General features: G+C 44.6%; 1 long non-coding RNA gene across 1 annotated transcript in view; it reads right to left on the bottom strand.

The window, feature by feature from the left end:
• LOC100949086 overlaps window positions 1-7588 on the bottom strand; it is a 24817-nt gene extending 17229 nt beyond the window's left edge. Inside the window, exons 1-2 of the long non-coding RNA XR_001161012.2 lie at window positions 7577-7588; window positions 5411-5414 (exon numbers count right to left, since the gene is read on the bottom strand). This is a non-coding gene — a long non-coding RNA (uncharacterized LOC100949086). The remainder of the gene's footprint in view (window positions 1-5410; window positions 5415-7576) is intronic.
• Between the last annotated feature and the right edge of the window lie 99 nt (window positions 7589-7687).

Below are 7687 nucleotides of genomic sequence, written 5' to 3'. Positions count from 1 at the left end.
AAGAGACCAGCCTGAGCCAGAGCCAGAGCCAGACCCTGCCTCTAAAAATAGCCAGGTGTTGTGGTGGGTGCCTGTAGTCTCAGCTATTCAGGAGGCTGAGGCAAGAGGATCTCTTGAGCCCAAGAGTTTGAGGTTACCGTGAGCTATGATGCCACAGCACTCTACCAAGGGTGACAAAGTGAGACTCTGTCTCAAAATAAATAAATAAAAAAATATACAAAACACACTTGAAATATTTATGGGTATAAGGACACAATGGCTCTAATTTACTCTCAGGAGTTTTAGAAAGATGCTCACACACCACAGTCCTGCAGGAATGGTAAAGCAAATGGGGCAAAAACAATTTGTGAATATGGGTAGAGGGTACAAAGAGTTCCTTGTCTTGCAAGTTTTCTGTAAGTTTGAAATTATATGAAAATAAGTTATAACAAAAATAGTTGACTAGAAATCTTTTATTGTGGAGAAGGCATTTGAGTACAGACTTGAAGGGGGTGAACTTTACAGACAGATATCGTGTCTGTATAAAGAACTACCCAGACAGAGGAATAGCCAGTGCAAAGGGCCTGAGGTAGAATTTTCCCAAGAGTTTCAACAAGCCACTATGGCTGCAGTACAATGATAGGGTAATTTTATTTTTCAAAATCCTCTACCTGCTTCCCGTTTATCCCCAAAATACTTGCTGCAGATTTTTTTTTTCTCTTTTGAGATCAAGTCTCACCATGTCACCCTCGGTAGAGTGCCAGCGCGTCACAGTTCACAGCAACCTCAAACTCTTGGTGAATCTCTTGCCTCAGCCTCCCAAGTAGCTGGGACTCCAGGTGCCCGCCACAATGCCCGGCTATTTTTTTTTGTTGCAGTTGTCATTGCTGTTTAGCTGGCCCTGACCGGGTTTGAACCCACCAGCCTCAGTATATGTGGCCGGCGCCCTACCCACTGAACTACGGGTGCTGCTGACTTGCCACAGATTTTAAGGTAGACCTGACCTTGTTACCTGCCTGATTTCATCTCCTACCACTCCCTTAAGTTCACAAACTTTTTTGTTTTAACTATATATTTTAGAACAAAATATCTTTCAAAAAATGCATTATTATCTTCTCAGACAGAAGGCTCATGCATTTTTGATCACAGATCAATAGTTATATACACTATACCATAATGGCACTGGTCAATAATACTGCCCTCCTGAGGATTACAGCATATAGATTAAAATGTTAATGACTAAGTATATTATGTGAAGGTGTTGGCCATATGAAAGAAAGACACAGAGAAGTCCAGGGTTGTGTGTTACATACCCTCCTACACACACTGCTTGTTTCTCATTCATAGGGTTTTCCCCAACAAAATGTGGAGGCATCATCTGTTTCAGAGAATAATACAACTTTAGATTATCTCCAAGGTCCCTTAAAGCTCTAGACTAACACCCATTTTCTAGAACAAAAAGGCAGCTCAGGCCAGGCACAGTTGCTAATGTCTGTAATTGTAGCAGTTTGGGAAGCCAAGGAGGGAGGACTGTTTGATTCCAGGAGTTCGAGGGCAGCCTGAGTAAAGTGAGACCTCACCAAAATAGAAAAAATTAGCTAGGCATTGTGGTGCGCACCTGTAGTCCCAGGTATTCAGTAGTAAGGCAGAAGGATCACTTGAGCCCAAAAGTCTGAAGTTGCAGTGAGCTATGATGAAGCCACTGTACTCTAGATTGAGTTACAGAGACCCGGTCTCCAAAAAAAAAAAAAATCTCAGAAAGAATAAATGAATTGTCTAAGGGACTCCTAATAAGAAACAGGAAAACTAGGAGTCTATCTAAGCCTTCAGAACCCACCTTTGCCCAACCCCCCGGCTTTCTCACTCAACAGCTCTTCAGGCTCCCAAGAAGCTCCAAGGACAAAAGCACGTAAGTTCCCTTATCTAAGAATAAAACATTTTACCCTATTATTCTCTGGGGACAATTATGAAGTGTTCGGGTTGTGTCACTGATTACTCGTTATCATTTTGCAACTCCAAATAACTTTAGGTTCCCATAGCAACACACTGTGCTCTGGAAATCGACATTGTTCCCTAATCCACGTGGGAAGAAACAACAGCTTCTCCTAGCAAACTCCCAGCAGGTGGGAGAGGCCGTGTCCTGGACTTGGAGACCAGTATGGAGGACTTCGTACAGCCAGAGACGACGTAACTGACTTGGCCACCACTGAGTGACTAATCCTTGAGTATCCTGGATGGACCCCAAGGAAGGAAGTCTGCCAAGAGTCTTCCTATTGCATTAAGTGTTACGATGCTTGAAAGGACGAAGGCAAGAGATTAAGACCCTAAACTCCATCAAATCAAATAAATATAAACTAAACTTCACTAAAATACATGGTGTTTTCGTAGGAAAGACGTTGCAAACCCAAAAGGTTTATGTTGGTAGATAAATTTAAAGCCCTGTCACATGCTGCCTTATTTGGGAGTGTTTTGTGCTGATGTCTATAACTAGAAGATTGTTCCTCTACTCACAATACTTCTGACTCCAAATGTGAGAGTTTTTTTTTCCCACACCAATAATCAATTCTCCAGCTCTTTGGATACCAACTGGGTATCCAATGTTGCAGGGCAGGTCAATTCTGAAACTACTCAGACTTGGCACAGACCCTACAGGTTAAGGATTCAGTCCCACAAGACTGCCCCCACTTCCCAGTAACAAGTCCAGGCCTCCCATGCTTATTATGATGGATTGGCTATAACTTGGGGGTTTCCATGACCCCTCTCCTTGGGTTTAATAATTTCTGAGAACATCTCACAGGACTCGGGAAAACAGCTTACTCATTCTTTCTGGTTTACTATAGAGGATACGACTCAGGGACAGGCAGGTGGAAGAGATGCACAGGGCAAGTTGGGGCTTGAAGAGAGGGGCCTTTGTGTCCTCCCCACCTCCCAGCACCTCAACAATGTTCACTAACATGAAAGCTCATCAAATCTCACTGTAAAACCTTTTTTTTTTGAGACAGAGTTTTATTCTGTCACCCTCGGTAGAGTGCTATGACATCACAGCTCACAGCAACTTCAAACTCTTGGGCTTAAGCGATTCTCTTGCCTCAGCCTCCCAAGTAGCTGGGACTACAAGCACCTGCCACCTTGCCCAGCTGTTTTTGGTTACAATTTTCATTGTCATTTAGCAGGCCCAGACCAGGCTCGAACCAGTTTCGGTGTATGTGGCTGGCGCCCTACTCACTGAGCTATGGTGCTGATTCCTTAACTGGGCGCGGTGGCTCATGCCTGTAATCTTAGCACCCTGGGAGGCTGAGGCAGGTAGATTACTTGAGCTCATGGGTTCACCACACTTACTTTGAAATGGATCACAGGAATATGATGAATTGATTGGTGGAAGGACAGACAGACACATACCAAGGTAAGCACAGTAAAATATTAATTGTAGACTCTAAATGGATGGTATGGTCTCTATAAATTCTCTCAGTGTGAAATTTCATAATAAAATATTGAAATAAACCTAAAGGCATATAACACGTTATGAGAAAACAAAGAAAAGGAAAAAAGAAAGTAAGTGAGGAAAAAGGTGGTAAAGATTTTTTTAAAAAGGGAGGATGGGCTCGGCGCCTATAGCTCAACCGGCTAAGGCGCCAGCCACGTACACCTAAGGTGGCGGGTTCGAATCCCCAGCCCGGACCCGCCAAACAACAATGATGGCTGCAACCAAAAAATAGCCAGGCGTTGTGGCGGGCGCCTGTGGTCCCAGCTACTTGGGAGGCAGAGGCAAGAGACTCGCTTGAGCCCAGGAGTTGGAGGTTGCTGTGAGCTGTAATGCCACAGCACTCTACCCAGGGGGACAGCTTGAGGCTCTGTCTCAAAAAAAAAAAAAAAAAAAAAAAGGGAGGAGGAGGCTGAAAAAAATAAGTTATGTCTTCAATGTCCTCCCCGAGCTGATTCCCTTTCATTCTCACCTCTGTCCTTAAAGCAGAAGATTTTGATTGAATTGGATTGAAATTTATCTTGGTATCATGAGGAACCCAAAGGAATTTTTAAAAAATACCGAATTGCTAATGTCAGTTACTGTTTTGGAATTATTATCCTGTCCTATAAACAGGATTTTCTTTTTTTGAAATAAAGTCTCACTTTGTGGCCCCTGATAGAGTGCTGTGGCTTTATAGCTCACAGCTACCTCTGTCTCTGTCTCTGTCTCTGCCTCAGCCTCTTGAGTTGCTAGGACTACAGGGACCTGCCACACGCCTGGCTATTTTTAGAGAAGGAGGTCTCAATTTTGCTCAGGCTAGTCTCAAACTTGTGAGCTCAGGCGATCTGCCTGCCTAGGCCTCCCAGAGTGCTGGGATTACAAGCATGAGCCACTGAGTCTGGCCAAGGACTTTTTTTCCCCACACACACACAAAAGCAGCTATAAAGTATAGGGTAGCGGCAGTGCCTCTGGCTCAAGGAGTAGGGCGCCAGCCCCATATACCAGAGGTGCTGGGTTCAAACCTGGCCCAGGCTGAAAACAGCAATAAATAAATAAATACATAATAAAGTAGCATATCCTAAAAATGGAAGCTAAAGCTGTCAATTTTTAAATATTAGGGCCTAATACTCAAGTCCTGGGTCTAGTGAAATATACACAGTAGTTGGAAAATTTCAAGCCTGGAGTTCATTTCTTTTCACACAGTGTTCAAGACAATGAATGTCAAGATAAAAACAAAATTTTAATATGATCTTTGAAGTTTGAAGATAATTCTACTCTGGCCATTTCATAGCATACTATATACCAATGGTTTTAACTCTAGTCTAATAAGAAACCATGACCTAGTCTCTGTGAAAATAGCGCCACCTGGTGGTCAGAGTAGGGAACAGTCTAACACTGTCCTACCAATTCCAAGTTCAGTTTGAAACAGTCTCACAGTCTCCCACGCTGCAAGCAGTGGTTCACCGAAGCCTCTAACTTCTGGCCTCAAGCAATCCTCCCACCTCAACGCCCAGAGAATTGGGATTGCAGGCGTGAACCACTGCGCCTGACTTCCTACCAACTCTTTCCCCTTCTCCCTTTCAGGAAGACTAGCTACAAAACTAGTCCATTGTTCAGCCGTTTCTGGTTGTTTGATGAACATTTATTGGTTTTTTTTTGTGTGTGTGTGTAGAGACAGAGTTTCACTTATAGCCCTCAGTAGAGTACGTGACGTCACAGCTCACAGCAACCTCTAACTCCTGGGCTTAGGTGATTCTCTTGCCTCAGCCTCCCAAGTAGCTGGGACTACAGGTGCCTGCCACAATGCCTGGTTATTTTTGTTGAACGGTTTGAACCCGCCACCCTTGGTATATGGGGCCGATACCCTACTCATTGAGCCACAGGTGCCTCCCTGATGAACATTTATAAGGAACCTACGGGGCGGTGCCTGTGGCTCAAAGGAGTAGGGCAGAGGTGGCAGGTGCAAACCCAGCTCTGGCCAAAAACTGCAAAAAAGAAAAAAATACAGATATAAGGAACCTACGATATACTAGAAAAAGTACAACGATTTGGAGCCAGAGTTGGTCCATATTTCTACTTCTTTTTATCTCCCAGGTACCTAGTATTAATTTTGGATGTAAGTTCCTACAAAAAACTTGCTCATTAATTATCCAAAAGGCCCAGACACCACTTTTCCATACAGTGCCGTCATATATTTAAATGATTGTAGTCATCTTGTCCATGTCATGGGAAATCCTACTGTTAAGACAACTTCTTTCTTAGGTTCTGGGAGATTTTTCCTTCTCTCCATCCTCAGTCTTCATTTGAAATAGGAAAAGCCCACGGGAGGAGTGACACCTTAAATGCAAATGGTTGGGATTTGATATTGACTGTCAGTTTACTAATTATGTCATTTGAGGAAATCACCCCCTTTGAGCCTCATTTTCTTTTTTTTTTTTTTTTTTTTTTTTGAGACAGAGCCTCAAGCTGTCCCCCTGGGTAGAGTGCCGTGGCATTACAGCTCACAGCAACCTCCAACTCCTGGGCTCAAGCGAGTCTCCTGCCTCCGCCTCCCAAGTAGCTGGGACCACAGGCGCCCGCCACAACGCCCGGCTATTTTTTGGTTGCAGCCGTCATTGTTGTTTGGCGGGTCCGGGCTGGGGATTCGAACCCGCCACCTTAGGTGTATGTGGCTGGCGCCTTAGCCAGTTGAGCTATAGGTGCCGAGCCGAGCCTCATTTTCTTAATGTCATCTGCTCTCCTATGTCCTCCCAAAACACCCATCTCTGGGATCTGTGGCTCAGGCTGGCTTAACTGTCCTTCCCTCAGCAGAGGACTCTGCCTGACTCCCTCCAGTGGTAGAGCAGCAGCGGTGACAGCAGGGAGTTAAGGCATGAAACAAATAGAACATGCCTTTAAAAGCTGATTAAAACATTTATATTCTACACCTAGGAAATTTCACGTGTACCCTTGTAAGATGCACCTTAGGTGTGGTCCTCCCAATTACTCGCCCTCCACCCATCCTCTCCTCTCCCCTCTCCTCACTCTCCCCTTTCTTGTAGGGCTCTTTCCCATCTTGCAAGATGGCGGGTGAAAAAGTTGAGAAGCCGGTTTCTAAAGAGAAGAAACCTGTTAATAAAGAGAAGAGGCCTAAGGCCAAGAAGGGGAAGCCCCACTGCAGCTGAAATCCTGTTCTTGTCAGAGGAGTAGGCAGATATTCCCGATCTGCCATGTATTTGAGAAAGGCGACGTATAAGAGGAAATACACAGCAGCTAAATCCAAGATTGAAAAGAAAAAGGCAAAGGTCCTTGCCACCGTTACAAAACCAGTTGGTGGGACAAGAATGGTGGTACTCGGGTGGTTAAACTTCGCAAAATGCCTAGATACCATCCCACCGAAGATGTGCCTCCAAAGCTATTGAGCCAGGGCAAAAAACCCACTTAGTCAGCATGTGGGAAAACTGCGATCTAGCGTCACACCTGGGACCGTTCTAATTATCCTCACAGGGCGCCACAGAGGCAAGAGAGTGGTTTTCCTAAAGCAATTGGGCAGTGGCTTGCTAATTGTGACTGGACCTCTGTCCCTCAATCAAGTTCCTCTACGAAGGACACACCAGAAATTTGTCATCGCCACCACCACAAAAATTGACATCAGTAATGTCAAAATCCCCAAGCATCTTACTGATGTTTATTTCAAGCAGCAGCAGCTCCGGAAGCCCAGACACCAAGAAAGTGAGATCTTCACCACTAGGGTGACCAGACGTCCGGCTTTTGAACAATTTGTCCTGCACCCCGCAGTGTTTTTAAAAAGTCCAGATTTTTGGAGAGAATGCACGAACAGGCGGGAGAACAGGAAGAGAATATACAGTTTTTGGCTGCCATGTGAGTGTTTTGCCAGAATATGAGTTTTATATTATTTTTGTTAATTGTATAATGTTAAACTGTAATAATAACAAATAATTATTGAGAAGTGATTATTGAGAACTGCTTATCAAAGTTTGCATTGTTGCCAGGCCCTGCCCCGCCCCCCCACCCCGCCCCCCCCAATGTTGTTCCGCTTTACAAATGTTAAAATCTGGTCACCCTATTCACCACAGAAAAAGAGAAATATGAGATATGAGATAACAGAACAAGGTTGATCAAAAAGCTGTGGACTCGGGTGGCGCATGCGGCTCAAAGGAGTAGGGCCCTGGCCCCATATACTGGAGGTGGAGGTGGTGGGTTCAAACCCAGCCCTGGCCAAAAACTGCAAAAAAAAAAAAAAAA

Source organism: Otolemur garnettii, unplaced genomic scaffold (assembly GCF_000181295.1).
Source record: "Otolemur garnettii isolate 467f Iridium unplaced genomic scaffold, OtoGar3 scaffold00009, whole genome shotgun sequence".
NCBI lineage: Eukaryota > Metazoa > Chordata > Mammalia > Primates > Galagidae > Otolemur > Otolemur garnettii.
This window is presented reverse-complemented; position numbering and strand designations above follow the sequence as displayed.